Here is a 17,015-nt window from a genome sequence, read left to right as displayed (position 1 = left end):
TTTGTGGAATAAAAAAGGTGTACGTGTGTGGGATAAGTACAAACAGGAACACTTTGATCTGCGAGCATTGTTGTTCGTAACAATCAATGATTGGCCTGCTCTAAGTAATCTTTCAGGACAATCAAACAAGGGATATAATGCATGCACACACTGCTTCGGTGATATTAGAGGTACATTCTTGAAAAAATGTCGAAAGGTCGTGTACCTTGGCCATCGTCGATTTCTTCCTGCAAATCACCCCGTAAGAAAGGCAAGCATTTTAAAGGGAAGGCAGACCACCTGACCAAGCCTCGCAACCGAACCGGTGAGGATGTACTCGATATGGTCAATGATGTGAAAGTCGTCTTTGGAAAAGGACATGGAAGCCAACCTGTTCCGAAAGACGCTAACGGTCACGCACCCATGTGGAAGAAGAAGTCTATATTTTGGGACCTACCCTATTGGCAAGTCCTAGAGGTCCGTAGCTCGATCGACGTGATGCACCTGACGAAGAATCTTTGTGTGAACCTGCTAGGCTTTATGGGTGTGTATGGAAAGCCTAAGGACACATTTGAAGCACGACAGGAACTGCGTTGTTTAAGAGAAAGAGACAACCTGCATCTAGAGAAGACAGATGATGGACGCCATTACTTACGTCCTGCTAGCTACACTCTAAGCAAAGAGGAGAAGGAAATCATGTTTGAATGCTTAAACAACATCAAGGTACCATCTGGATTCTCCTCGAATATAAAGGGTATTATAAATGTGCCAGAGAAGAAATTCTGTAACTTAAAGTCCCATGACTGTCACGTTCTCATGACGCAATTACTTCCAGTTGCATTAAGAGAAATTCTACCTCCAAATGAATGTCTAGCCACCGTGAAGCTATATGCATTCCTCAATGCAATTTCTCAGAAGGCAATTGATCCAACTGATCTAGCTAAACTACAGAATGATGTGGTTCAATGTCTCGTCAGCTTTGAGTTGGTGTTCCCTCCTTCCTTCTTTGATATTATGACACACCTCCTAGTTCACCTAGTCAAGGAGATTTTCACTCTCGGTCCTGTGTTCCTACACAACATGTTTCCCTTAGAGAGATTCATAGGAGTCCTGAAGAAATATGTTCACAACCGTGCTCGCCCAGAAGAAAGCATCGCCAAGGGCTATGGAATAGAAGAGGTCATTGAGTTCTGTGTTGACTTTATTCCCGACCTTGACTCGATTGGTGTTCCTGAATCGAGACATGAGGGGAGACTAAGCGAAAAGGGGATACTAGGGAGGATAACATATATTGGTACGGATGATGATTATTTCAATAAAGCGCACTACACAGTTCTACAGAACTCCTCTTTGGTAGATCCGTATATTGAGACACACAAGGATCTCTTACAATCTGAGTTTCCAGGGAAGACTGAAGCTTGGATTACGCGTAAGCACATGGAAACTTTCGACGGTTGGTTGCGAAAAAATGTCAAGGTGATGAGAGCATCCATGAGCAACTGTATTTATTGGCTATGCAACCATCATGGCATATCGTCACATACAAAGGGTACGAGATAAATGGGAATATATTCTACATAGTAGCCCAAGATAAAAGGAGTATCAACCAAAACAGTGGTGTCCGCATAGATGCCACAGACCCGAATGGGAATAAGCAGACATATTATGGACGCATAGATGAAATATGGGAACTAGAATATGCACCTACTTTGAAGATCCCATTGTTCAAGTGCCAATGGGTCAAGGTGATCGGAGGCGGGGTAACAGTAGACAACGAGTATGGAATGACAACAGTAGACCTTAGTAATATTGGGTACAAAGATGAACCATTCATCCTTGCCAAGGATGTAAATCAGGTGTTCTATGTCAATGATATGTCTACCAAACCAAAAAGAGGAAAAAACAATAATGACTCAACCAAAGAGCCAAAGCGCCACATAGTTCTTTCAGGGAAAAGAGTCATCGTGGGAATTGAGGACAAGTCGGACATGTCAGAAGATTATGAAAAGGATGACCGAATTCCGCCCTTCAAAGTGAACAAAGACCCTAGCATCTTGGTAAATGATGAGGACACTCCATGGTTACGAAACGATCATAACCAAGGGACATACGTAAAGAAGAAGTTCACTGCTGTGCCCACTTGATGATATAGTGATTTAATATAGTGTGTGTTTGAGATATTATGTAATAATTGTGAATTCAGATGTTTATTATGTCATGTTTCAAATTAAATCAATGTTTGATTTGGTGGGATTTCTCTCTCAAAAAGGTAAATTAGCATACTAAGTGATGAAAAATTAAAATATTAACGTTAAAATGATGTGAAAATAAATTTCTTGTCCAAAACCAATAGTTTTAATAATTTTAATTAAACACTACATTTTTGCATTAACGAAATAATAAATATTAGTTACATTATGTTTTATAATTCTAACAAAAAATAAAAAAAGTTAATTTATAGATTTTTCCTATGTGCAATAAACAAAAAGAAAATCCATATTTTTAACAAAATAATTTTATGCCGTTTATTTTATTTACTATGTATTTAACAAAAACTATTGCATTTCTATTGTATTTAACAAGACTATTGCTTAAAACAGGCGGGAAACGAAACTGCAGCCCCACCTTTACTCCCGGGTGGGAAGCCCACCCGGGAGTAAAGGTGGACTGCAGTTTCGTGGCCCACCAAAAAAACCCTTTACTCCCGGTGCGTGTTACCAACCGGGAGTAAAGGTATACCTTTACTCCCGGTTGGTAACACGCACCGGGAGTAAAGAGACCTTTACTCCTGGTTGGTAATACGCACCGGGAGTAAAGGGTTTTTACTCCCGGTTGGTGGCTGGCACCGGGAGTAATTCTCTCTGATATATAACCTCCAGCGCCTGGCGCAGATCGATCAGCTCGTCTTCTTCCTCGTCGAACACCGCCGCCCTCTTCTTCCTCGCGCCGCCGTCTGTTCGCCTTCCATGACACCGCCGCCCTCTTCTTCCTCGTGCGGCCTCCACCGCGCGCGCCTGTGCCCCTCCTCCGCGCGTGCCCGTGGCCCTCCACCGCGCCCTCCTCCGCGCCCAAGGCCCTCCACCACGCCCGTGGCCCTCCACCGCGCCCAAGGCCCTCCACTACCGAGCTCGAGGTGATATGTTCGTCGATCTCTTTGTACATTCTCTTTGTACATTCTCAGACGAGGCCCTCCACTGCCTTTGCTCAATAGAAGAATTTTTTCTATCTTCATAGATCAATGTTTGTTAACGAAATTTTATCCAAATATATTTATGTAGGGTCTTTTTTTTGAAGGATTTGTTGTAGGATATATAATGGTCAAATAGGAACTCAATTTGGATATCCAGTTTGTAAACTAAGCGTTTTTTAGTTTATAAAAAATATCACATGTGATGATGTAAGCAGTTTTGGTTGGACTTGCATGCATGGCTACAGACAATGAAGGAAAACTCCAATGTTTCTTCATTTGTGAACTTTGAATATACAGATATAATATATTAATGTTGCTAAAGTAATATGAGCATTACATATTTTTTCAACTTTATATCATAGCATCAGAGATCGCCTGTAGAAGAAGAAAATAAATTCTTATCATTTCGGAAATAGTAATGGTTATATTAGCAATAAGACACATATACTTACATTTCATAATGACTTATACTTACATTATCAACATAGAATTTTCTCATATGATGAATGACTACATGGTTCACATGGTACATAGGATCACAACATCATGCACCGACACCGCCCCGGCCCGCCTCACGTCGTCGTCGTCGTCAGCACGCCGGCCCGCCTCACGTCGTCGTCGTCAGCACACCGGCCACCGCGCCGACACGTATATATACGTCATTTGTATTCATATGCATGTATATATACGTCGTGGAGCACCGCCGCCCTCGTTCGCCCATGCGTTTCTATGTATACGGCGGAGCACCGCCGCCCTCGTTCACCCATGTGTATAGACATATATACGGTGGAGTGGAGCACCGCCACTCTTGTCACACCGCCCTTTCTCGTGGCCTAGTTGATCAACATTCGTATTATCGTTATCGTGAATGCTAAACAATCACACCAGGGCGAACCGCGCTATTGATGTCACCGACGTGGTTCGCCCTAGTCACCAACGCAATTTGCCCTCGGTCGTTTATGTATAGCCCTAATTCACCCTAGTACCAACGTAGTTCGCCCTAGTGTGGCGAATTGCGTCCGTGGCCAAGGGGCAAGATTTAATAATGCATATTGTTCGTAGATTTTACGCATGTAAGTAAAGATTTGACGTACTATATATTGGTTTTGTTTTTTGAAGCTAGATGTCCGACCTGAGAAACATGGATGAGGAGGAGTTGATGATGAATTTGATCAACACTGGCACTCAAGTTGCCGGCGATGATGGTGCTAAAAATAATGTGCAAGAGGATGCAGATGACGGGAGTCAGTACTTAGCTCTTGAACAAAATGAGCAACAACATATTGGCCAAGTATATATTTTTTATTATTAGCTATATATATTATCATATGTCTTATGTGTGCTCATGACATTAAAAATAATGTTTATGTTTTGTAGCCCTCTGGATCGACATCAACAACTACAACGAAGAGTAAAAATGTTCGAGGTCCCAAAAAGCCATTGGAGGGCCGCTTCATCATCTCAGAGTTCAATGTGGATACAGGAGAACCAGGGGGGGCGAATAAAATGAAATTTGTGCACCACTATGGTTACCTTGTACGGGACCGGCTCCCGATTAGTACCCGTGAATGGAAGAAGAAGACCAATGCTCCTCATATCAGTTTTGTCTCCGATTGTGACAAGGCGTTAATTTGGAAAGATGTCTTGGTACATTTCACGCTCCAAACAGATGGTTATGATGATATAATAGATGATGATGAATTGAAGGAGCGAGTTAGGGATTGGGCAATGAAGAAGATGGCCACCCAGTTTCAGACTTGGAAGAAACACCTATACACGACGTATGTCAAGAAGAACATAGCACCACATTTTACTGTCCCAGGCCCAATCTCAAAGCAGAGGCCCTATTGGGATGAGTTTGTACAGTACAAGACTTCGGAAGAGGGTGTGAGTCAGGTGATAAAGAACCAACGTAATGCCCAACAGAAGACATACCACTATACCTTGGGATTAGGTGGCTACCCGACTGCCATTAAGAAGTGGAACAAAATGGAAGCAGACCTTCTTGCCAAGGGTATTAGACCAGAATCACTCGAGTGGGGAGAACATGCAAAGAATTGGTTTTTCGGTCATGGGAGAACACTAGACCAAGAGACAGGGAAGTGCATTTATGGCGCAAGACTGCAAGAAGCAGCAGAAAGATTGTTTTATGCTCAGAGAGCTACTGCTAGTGGTGCGTTCAGGCCCAACAGAGAGAAGGATGAGCTGACATACGCCATCGGGACTATTGAACATGGTGGCCGAACTAGAGGCAAAGGAAGTGTCTTGTGGGAGCATGGATTCCCTCAGGACAGACCTTCCTACAGAAGTCACCAGAGAAAGAAGGAAGAAGAGGCACATCGGCTCCAGAGGTTGGAGGAAGCGGTGCGTGAAGCACAGGAGCGGGAAAAAAACCTTGAAGCGAGAATACAGGAGGAAATCAGAAGGCAAGTGCAAATAGCAGTGAGTGCAAGCAAGCAGGCATCAGAGCCAGGAATCAACATTAGCCAATCTATTCAGTTGAAAAGCAGCAGCGCTTCCACAGAGATACCAAATCAAGGGGACACAGGACTGCGCTTCCCTGTGGATGACATCACTGAACCTTGTACAACGTGTGAGCTACACATTCCGAAGGAGAATTCCACAATCAAGGTGGCTATCGGTCTTGTTAATCCTATCGACCGAACCAAGACACCAAGGATTCATGGGAATATAATTCAAGAAGGATATGCTACCATCTCGGTAGATAAAGCTGAAAAAGGTTTTAGTGATTTGCCTCTTGACATTCCTGGAGGTGATGGCGAGAAGACTCTAGGAGAAGCGGAGAAGACATTCATTCTATGGCGCAAGCGCTACATCATCATTCCAGGGATGTCGGCTCCACCTCCTCCTGAACTACCTCACCATAGGTACGTGCAGATGAAAATACTACATCATTAATTTGTATTGGCTTAAATAATTAACAATCTGCTCATAATAATATGTCATTCCTTTTTTTGTAGCAGATCCTCCCCCAACCTAAATCCAATTGTTCAATCGCCAGATCATCATAGTGCTCTGTATGATGACATTGTGTTGGAAGACGAGGCTGCATCCACACCATCTCCAAGGAGGTCTCCAATGCCACAGCCGCCACCTCCAAGGAGGTCTCCAACGCCGCTGCCAACACCTCCAAGGAGGTCTCCAACACCTCCCCCGCCCCCGCCAACCAAGAAGCCTAGCAAGAGGCCAGCCCCTCAAATGAAGAACCAGTCCCCGCCTGCAAAGAAAGCCACCGTGAAACCAAGGGCTATTCCCAAAATAATATCTGAAGAGAAGGAGGAAGGAACTGATGCATATAAAAAAGACATGTCTAGATTCTATGACAAACTTAAAATGAATCAAGAAGCAAGGAGAAACCCGAAGAAACCATACTTCTTCGTAGCTCCAGATATTCTAAGAAAAAAGGTGACTTCTTACCAGCAACAACAGCGGGAATCTCGTAAGCTGTTCAAATCAACGTTATCGAACTATGACCGCACTCTCACCAAGTCAATTGAGGCGGCACAGAAAAAGAAGCGGGCAGGGAAAGGAGTTGCCCAACTCGAACAACAAGCGCACCAATCAATCCCCCCGCTAGTTGTTGGTAATGAATATGGTTCGAATTTAGGATTAATGCATCAGGCAAACATACCTCCGGATGTCGATTTGGATCACCTTGGTGAATTTCTTGATGAGACTGGTCTCGACCTTTACCAGATGTTTGGTGATGGAAACATTGAGAGTGCGGCGGAGGTTGATATTTGGAAGAAAAAATTTGTACTAGGCCAGAGTCTATACAACCCTCAAGCCTTATCTGATCTGGGGACGTAAATGTACCTGCTAAACAAGTGGTACATGCAGGCGTCTACCAGTGGAGACTTCTGCGTTGGTGTCAGAATTAGAGACGAACATTGGTTCTGTGGTGATGATGTTATGTATGTTGACTTTGCAGAATTTCATCAACTATGCCACCTGACCTCTCTGGACAAAGTTATCATTAGCTGCTATTGCCTGTAAGTAATAATTCTTTCGATCTATTATTAAACTCATCATAAGTGTGTATATGCATATAAATTATCCTAACAAGTACTATATATATGCAGATTTACAATGACAGAGCTCAGAAAGGAAGGCTGCAATGAAATTGGTTTTGTTGATCCTCATATAGTATTCAAAGACCCAATTACTCCAAAGACTAATTGGAAGTCTGAGTCAGAGAGTAACCTCATGAACTTCTTAGTGAACCAACGCCACAAGAAGGATATACTCTTTCCCTATAACTTCAAGTGAGTGTTAATCATGTCGATCATCCTTAATGGCTCATATGTTGATTCTAGTTAATTAATGAGTGTTATGCGTTATATCCTATAAACACATGCAGCAATCACTGGATATTGATGGACATCGATCTGGTGGAAAGTCACTTGATAATCTATGACTCGATGAGAAAATCACAACAAGACTACCAAGATATGATAGATATTATCCAGAGGTAATTTCGGGATCTCTAGCAACTATATATACACACAAACATGATGATTAATTATATCTGATGACGTGGCAAATTTTTTATTAGGCAGTGTTTGGAAAACCTTTATTGAGAAGCAACACATGGAAAAATGCAAAGCACCACTGAATGTAATCCCTTTGAAAGTAAGTCCCCTGAATCGCATCATCTTTATTAATTAACCATATAGCTTTCACCGGATCACCAGATTGGATGACAAATCTTTTTCTCGTAAAGTGGTGTCTGAGGCAGGAACAGGGGAACAACTACTGTGGTTACTATGTTTGCAAGTTTATCAAGGTGCTCTCCCAAAGAACTCCTACAGAGAGACTCAAAGTACGTTAAAAATACACTATATATCCATTTAATTATTATTATTGATTGTGTTACTATGTCTTTATATATATATATATATATATGTACATATATTAATTTATTTTCCTTTAATTCAAACCTGTAGACTCGATGGTTGGAGGAAAAGGTCATACAGCAAGACCAAATCAAAGCAATTCAAGAGTCTATAGCTGGATTTTTTAATGAGCATGTCATCGATTCCAAGGGCGAGTTCTACTTCGACCCAACACTGCCATTGAAGCCAAGCTAGAGGATGAGAGGAAACTTGTTATGTCACAACAACTGTAATGCAATCTTTTGTAATATATGCACATGAAATAATATAATGTAAAATACACATATGCATGCATGCATGTAAATATATATATGATGCATGCATGCATATATATATTTCTATGCTTGAATTGTGTGATTTAATACGTTCATTGTTCTTGAACCGAAACATACTATACGTGCGTATAAATGTATAATTAGCAGCGTACAATACGACTTCAAAAACCTATTTTGAAAAGAAAACAAAAAAATGAAAAGAAAAGAAAAAAGAAAAAAACCTTTAGTCCCGGTTCGTATTACCAACCGGGACTAAAGGTGCCGGCCATCGTGGCATGTCAGGAGGCACCTTTAGTCCCGGTTGGTATTATCCACCGGGACTAAAGGTCCTCCTTTAGTCCCGGTTCCTGACCCGGGACTAAAGGACCCCTCTTTAGTCCCGGATGCTTGCTCCCGGGTGGGGAACCAGGACTAGAGGGGGTTCCCCACCGGGAGTAAAGCTCGGTTCTCTACCAGTGTGTCAAGGAAATATAACAACCCTAAGGATATATATTTTCTTGAGTGTTGATGACCGCCAAGTAAATTACAATAACCGCCAAGGACCTAGGATATATGTTGATGATCCCCAGTGGCGGAGCTTGAAGAGGATTCAAGGAGGGGCCAATAGTAGTCAAGTTTTCTTTAGTGTGTAACAATTTAAATCTTTATCGCTTTCTAAGAAACAAACATAGACATCATCAAGAAAATGCAATTGTCAAGGGGGGGGGGGCATGGCCCACTTTGGCCTCCACACATAGCTCCGCCACTGATGATCCCCAAGGATATATAGTACTGATGACTCTAAATGATTTCAAATGAAAATATCATCAATTACAAAGTTGTAGATCTATTCAGCTTTGCAACGACCTTGATATAAACTTTTTTTCATCCGATATTAGTATGTTGCATGTTAGCTTTAAACTAACTAGACATCTCAACCTAAGTGCCAATATGCATTCTCTAATAACAACTCAAACCTATAGCTTTTGTTGGATTAATGTACCAAGAAAAACTATATTTCATTCAACAGACATGTACAGGGAGCATCTGTGGCTATAAAATGAAATGTCTAACTAACTAGCCTACAATGAGTCCATTATATTATATTAGTGGTTAAGAGAAATGAATATTTTTTTCTTGGTGGCTACAACAATTTACTTGAGGTCTTACACCCAAGGATAGAGATATATAGAGATAGTGATAGAGATATAGATATAAATACATACATACATACATACATACATACATATATATATATATATATATATATATATATATATATATATATAGAGAGAGAGAGAGAGAGAGAGATAGAGATAGAGATAGAGGTAGAGATAGAGATATATAGATATAAATACAGATATAGATATATAGAGATAGAGATAGAGATAGAGATATAAATATAGATATAGCACTAGCGCAACACAAGATTTCATATAAGTTGAGTCGACCTCCAATTATTTTTTCCCTACAAAATTATACATTTATAGCATATAACATTTATTATAAACATTAGGATTTATATTGATTTAATTGAATATAAAATAGGTCAAATCCAATTAAACTCAACAGCTACCTTGTACGGGTTGGCATCTTCTCGCCCAAATCTCATGTGCAAATTGGCATCTGGTGCAGTCATATGACGGAACGTGATGTTGTCACATTTTTTTTGTTGGTATATACGCCTCGTGTGCGTGTCCGCATTTTTGTGTAGACATTGGGCTAGTGGTGCTCTCGAAGTAATAAAGGTTGGCACATGCACGGCCCATTTCGCATTTAGGTTGTTCGGAAGTTCTATTTAGCACCAAACACAACAAAACTAGCAAGAATGAAGAATCTTAGAACGGGCATCGGGAAAATAGGCAGCAAATTGACCCTTCAGTTGGCCCTATGTGCGTGAGTCAACTACAGCATATATATACTTGAAAGCTTGAATGTTTATACGGCTTCACATCCTTGCCAGGATTACTCTGCTCATTGCGAATTGCCATCCATCCTCCATCCAGACATCGCGAGTAATAATGTTGCAGAAGACGCTGAGGTAAACGTGAAGCCTACGCAGCTTAAACTCTGCCCATGCAGTTGTGCGTGCGCAATGGAAAACATCCTCCGCTGGGCCACGGCTCGATCGTCTGCTAGTGCTTGCTCCACAGGCGCACGGTGCGCAGCAAGCAGCATGAACGGTGGACGCGCGGGTGGGTCCTGCAAATCTGATGCGCTAGCTCGGCTGATTCCTCGCAGGCTCACACAACTGCTAGGCTCGCAGCCAGCAAGCAGCGTTCGTGGGATTTTCTGGATGCCCACGCGGCACGAATCGAGAGCCTGTATGCACGAAGACGCGAGTGCATACTGGCTTCACCTAATTTTTTTTTTTCATTCCTCCACCCTGCGGATGAAAATTGCATGGAAACTGTTTCCATTAATTAGCACGTACTAGCATGCATACATATCGTGGATGATTAACGCGTGTCCCAGAAACAAATTAGACGAGGACACCTAGAGGCAGCTCCGCTGCAGCTTCTTTGAGTCCGCAAACTGGATCATGCATGGCTCGTCTCGGCTCGGCTTTTTGACGCACTCTTGGGCATTTTGATGCTTTCAACCATGACCAGCAGAAAATTATTGAATGGAAACGTACCTTTCGATAGCTCCAACATGGATAGGGGTTGCGGCTTGGCAACTAATACTACATGACATATCATCGCGTCTCTAAGATCTTGCCCTCTCTTATTTGAACTCTTTACTTATCGTATTTATAGCTTTTGCATGTGATTTATTTGTGTGGCATTAACACTCATGAGTAGATATAGATTTGTGATTATGACTGAAGATTAAAATTACACACCCAATTCAACCGCCTTGATTGCTCATAGGACCTTAGAGCGGTCTCTCATTTTAGCTTTTATTTATCCTAGAGTACGTGTATGTCCACTGCAGCAGGCAAGAGAAGCCAGAAAAACAGCACCATTCGTGCTACACCAAGTCGAGTGTTTTTCAGAACGCGCAAACAACGCAAGTCGTCGTTATGATTCGCGCAGGCCAATACGGCGGGTGCTAGTGCGACGTCGACATATGCAAGTCGTGCTGGATGCATTTTGCGTGCCTGCCCGCCGCTTCCTTGGACCACCGTGGGCCGCACCTCACATGCTAACATGCAGGGTGGCGGGCGCTGCGTAGCCGTCGGCATCCTATCCTTCTCGCGCGCGCGCACATGCCCGGGATTCATCATGCGTCAGTTACTTCGTCTCTGTCCGGAGATACTGCTTGGACGGGCGAAAATGAAATGTATAGTTCTCACTTCTGAGGGGCTATCCGTTTCTCTTGGCTTCTCCTTTTGCAGCGGAAAAGAAATGTTATGGACAGCTGAACTGCTGGACGAACAGAGCACACTGTTATTGTTGTCCACCAAGCGCAATGATGATTAGCAGTTTGAGAAGAATTATTTGACCTCTTTTTTTTATCAACAAACCTACGTGCTGATGCCTCAAATGTCCATTCAGATAAAAAGATCTTGTCAATTACCCACAACTAGCTTTCCTTTATTTGGTGCGGTTATTGCAAGTGACTGAACTGCTCGAGAGAATATTATGCCAGTAATTACGGGAAGAAGTCAGTTTAAGAGATTCAGTCATACTAGGGCTTCTACGGTCTACCTGGCCGACTCTCATAAATATAGTATGAACGATCGTATTTGTCATAGAATCAGCATCCTTTACGTTGAAACAGCCGCACGATTGTTAAATACTACCTCCGTTCTAAAATGTTGGCGGTCCTTAGCGACAATATTTTACCGCTAACTAAGATCCAAAAGATCAGGAGGAAACTAAGCATGACTTACACATATATGTTATCACTTTAACCTATTTCCACTTGTATTGGAAGATTATTATTTTACAGGACATACACGAATACGGTGGAAAATATGACAAAAATAGGCTTTCCGACAAAGCGTAGAAGTTGCCACGTGTCATCCTCTGATGATCCCTCCATGGCGGTTGCATGCGGGTTCCTTCCAAATATAGTCCCTAAACCGACCTCTTGGCTATAAAAGGAGGGGGAAGGCTCTCATTCTCAAGACACACCACAACTCAAGAGCCTCTCTCCCTCCACTTATATCTTTTTACTATTTTTAGTAGTGTTTGGAGCTAGGCAAGACTCTTATGAATAGCTTGGACATCTAGAAGGAATCTTGATATGATCAATATAAAGAGTTCTTCTATGTTCTTGTTCTTGTTCTTGTTCTTATCTTATAAATATAGTTATGTTATAGAATTAGAGCAAAGTTCTTATGTTATTCATTTTGCATATGAAACTTTATGCTTAATCTTTCATACAACATACATGTTCAGACCAAGACCTAAATTTAGGTGATGAGTTCTTCGTTAAGTTAGTCTTGGTCATTATATTCTTGCGGATTCGTCGTCCGTCCCCATGGCAGATGCTCAAGTAGAGGACTCCTGATAAAGACGGATGTTCCTGGCCAAGCTAGAGTAGTAACTGATAGCATAGACATGGTGTCTAAGCTATATATTACCTTTGTTTGCCTCATTCCCTACGGTTGAGAGGTAGGCGGCACGTGGTGACAGCCATGTCCGTCCCTTGTAATCTCCCACGCTCGGGTTAGACGTAGAGCTGAAAGCCGGAGGTACTTGGTAGACCAAGTATAAGCCGATGTCCGAAGTAAGTTTATAGTGACCAAATCTATCTTAACTTAAAATTTCTAACCTTAGAAACTCATGTATTTGTATGACTATCTGCTTACCTCTGTTATGAACTTTGGTCTGTTATACAGTCATGTTATTTTGATCATGTCCCTACTAGATACTTTTACACCATGTCTTCCTTTGGGAAAATATAAATGAACGATACCCGAATACTTCTGGGTGAAATGCTACAATGATATATCCGTGCGCTTGCGGAATAGTTCTGTATGTGTTCAGAAATATCGTCACGGCGTTTCTGGTGCTACTGCTGGGAAACACAAATCATTGTGGTGATGCTAAGAAACGTCAACAAGCATTTCTGGCGCCATTGCCGGTGAAGGCATTGGTTAAAAGAATCTAAAAGGGCATGTTCATGATAATATGCATGTGTAGTAGCCATTGCTCATAACAGGATAACTTTGCTTGTTTTCTCCTGTTATGGATAAAAACAGGATAGTGTTAGACTGGTTTCGATTTGCCGACGAACTTCACCGAAAATCCATAGGCACTCCTAAGGAAGAAGCAGTCCCGTACCATTTCTTCCTCTGCCACTCCACCGACAAATGAACCAGTTACCCCCGCACCATCCGCTACTACCGCTATGGCCCAAAAGTCGCTCCGCGAGCACTCCGTCCCCGCGGTTGCCAACGTGCCCATTGGGCCCGCTGTCAACACGGGCAACAAAGACTTTGAACTCAAGGCCAGGTTGATCACGATGGTGCAGGCAAACCCTTTCTGTGGTTTGCCTAGCGAAGACGCAAATGCACATCTTCAACACTTCATTGAGTTGTGCAACACCATTGTCATCAAGGATGTTGCACCAGACATCATCAGACTCCGTCTGTTCCCTTTCTCCCTCGTGGGGAAGGTGAAACAATGGTTCTACAAGGACAAGGAAGTTGTTAGCATGTGGAACAAGTGTTCCACAACGTTCCTCGCAAAATTCTTCCCCGTGGGCAAAACCATTGCCATGCGGAGGAGGATTTCAAGTTTCCAGCAAAATACTATGGAATCCATCCTCGAGGCATGGGAGAGGCTGCAAGAATACATCCTTACCTGCCCACACCACGAGATGGAAAATTGGCTAGTCCTCTAAAACTTCTACAATGGGTTAACCCCCATGTCAAGAGGACACATTGATGCCGCTGCTAGAGCTAGAAGCCTTCCTCTCACTCACCATCAATGGAGCTATGACTCTCATTGAGAAAATGGTGTCCAATCAATGGTGGGGTGAAGAGAGGCTCCAAGATGAACAACAAAAAGGCATGCATACCGTGAAGTAGATGGATGTGCTTGCCACAAAAATGGACCTCCTAACAAAAAGGCTTGATGAGTGTGCCAATGAGAAGGAGGCAATATACGGCACTGTCAAGGCCATGGACTTGCATATGACATGCGAAGTTTGTGGTAAAAGTGGACATTCAGGGAACGATTGCCCTGAAACCCGTGAGGACGACACCTACATCTACAATGGGTTTCGTCCACAAGGAGCTAATAACAGGTGGAACAATCAATCACGTCCACCATTCAAACAAGGTAATTTGAACTTCAATTCCAATTATATTTCGAATCAACCTTCCTTGATAGATCTTGTGTCAGGGAAAGCTCAAATAAATGAAAAGCTAATTAAAAATCTTGCCTCTAACAATAAAATTTTGGAAAACATTAATCCAAATTTAGAAAGCTTAACCTCTTCTTTCACAAATCAATTAAGCCTTAATAAAATGTTTGAAATCCAACTGGCTCAAATAACTGCTACAATTCCTGCATATCATTTTGAAAATATCTCGGGGCAACCCGAGATTTCATTTGAAAATGTCAATACGGTAATCGCGAGGGATGATAAGTCTACTCGTGATCTGCCATGTCCTAACCATGCAGGAAAAGCCAAAAAGCATAGGGGTGCAACCCCAAAAATAGGCTTTGAGCTAGCTTGGGGGAGAGCCCCCATAAGGTAACGTATATCTTGCACTCTCACCACTTTTCGTTACCTGGCATATATGAAAAAAAGAGAAAGTTAATTGTTCACCAACTCCATTAACTCATTTTTTGTCTCCATGAAGATATACAAATTCATGCTTACCTCGTTTATGTCTTTTGCTCTGGTTTGGGTGTATTCACATGGGCACATGTGGTACATCCATAGGCTTTTTAAATTAAGCATGGTGCTTAGGTTAAAATGGCCTTCTTTAATCAAAATTAGACATGGTATTTAATATTGGTTAATGAACTATGGGTAATTATTTTCATAAACAATGGAAGCAATCTACAAAGGAGATGAATCAAGGCTAGAAGTTTACTGTAGTTTTTCCTTTAAGCCTTGTTTGAGTTTTGCTAAAAAAAATTATAAAAAGTTGGGTGAACAAATAAAATAATATATATATAATATTAAAATAAAATTTGCCCGCAAGTTTACCTCTTTTTAATAAAAGCAGCTGAAGGACTATAGCCCTTGGGCTAGCTTGGGAGAGAACCCCCATAGAGGTAACTTGTTTTCCGCATTTTTATCTTACATTAATTTCATTATTTTACTTAAAAATAATAATAATAATAAATAAAATAAATAAATAATATTTATTCCACTCCACATATATGTAGTAAGAATGTTTAGTTTCTCCTTCGTTGAAATTATGAATAGTTATTCTGTCTTATAATTCATATGTGCCTAGTTTATAACTTAGAATTCCCCAAGATTTAAGTTTGTTGGCTAAAAATGTCTCATCCTGAAACTTGAAACTTGTGGGTTGCAAATGCATGATCCTTTTCTAAGTTGTTGTGAGACATGATATGGTATAAATGGAATTAGCTATGATTTTGTTCTAAGAGAGACTTGACTTCCGGAGTTTTCAATTTAAAAATGCTAAAATGAAAAGTTCCTCAATGATTATGAATACCTACCAAGGCCATACGACAATACTCAAAGATACAAAATATTAGTCATATGCTACTTGTTATTGCATTGAGTATTGTCAAATTGTTGTGACCCTTGTTGAGATTCTTGTCATGCACCCATGATCAAGATTCACGTACACCCACAAATAAAATGCTAACTCTTACACTAAGAATTATGCAAAAACATGCTTTTTCGTCCACCAAATAAAATACTCCAATCACATGTCATGAGTCTCTCTCTCTAAAAAAATTTTATATGCCAAAAGAAAGTATGGGCTATATTAAAAAAAGAAAGAACGTATCCATGCTAAAAAGCATGTGAGAAAAAGAAATGCATGCCAAAGAGCATGAGAAAAAAAATAAAACCCATGCTAAAAAGCATGAAGAAAAAGAAAAGAGAAGAGAAAGATAGCACATGCTTTCAAAGGCAACCATCAAAGAGAGAGAGAGAGAGTCATGTTCAAAGGAGTACAAAAATATTTAGAATTAGGAAGATTTCTAAAATACCACACACTTGCACATTCTTGATCAAAGTGTATGACTTGCATCTCCTTGAGGTCCGGTTTTTGACTTAGCAATATTATGTGATGCAAGTATGCCTCTCTTTCATCCCTACCTAAAACTCCACCAAAAATCCTTTAGTGGTAGGATGAATAGAAAGGCAATATCAAGCCTTTGGTGAGGAACATACACATTTGAGCGATCGAGTGAATCATTCGAGGAACTTACTTTTATTTTACAAAACTCTTAAAACCCCCTGAAAAGAAAGTCAATCAAGGAATGAATGACTAGCCGTTCTATCTTGCAACCACCCAAGACTTGGAAAAGCAATAAGCCCCACAGGGATCAAGATAAAAAGGGTGGATAAAATGCCAACTTATTTAGATCAAGGAAGAATACTTTGTTATAAGCATGGTACTTTTGAATTGTAATCGGCATTGAAGCAACTCCTGATCAACAACCAATGTCTTAGCTGTTGATCGGGATGAGCAAGGGGTAACTTGGGGATTTTGTTGGCAGTCCTTAGCGACAACATTTTACCACCAACTAAGATCCAAAAGAGGAGGAAACCTAGCATGAC

General features: G+C 41.3%; 1 non-coding gene across 1 annotated transcript; it reads right to left on the bottom strand.

Moving 5' to 3' along the window:
* Positions 1-14,009: 14,009 nt before the first annotated feature.
* LOC136511570 (small nucleolar RNA R71) lies at positions 14,010-14,116 on the bottom strand. The gene has a single exon (XR_010772762.1). It is a non-coding gene; the product is annotated as a small nucleolar RNA R71 (small nucleolar RNA).
* Between the last annotated feature and the right edge of the window lie 2,899 nt (positions 14,117-17,015).

The sequence above is a fragment of the Miscanthus floridulus genome, chromosome 1 (genome assembly GCF_019320115.1).
Source record: "Miscanthus floridulus cultivar M001 chromosome 1, ASM1932011v1, whole genome shotgun sequence".
NCBI classification, from domain to species: Eukaryota; Viridiplantae; Streptophyta; class Magnoliopsida; order Poales; family Poaceae; genus Miscanthus; species Miscanthus floridulus.
The sequence above is the reverse complement of the archived record's forward strand: the minus strand, read 5'-3'. Positions and strand labels throughout refer to the sequence as shown.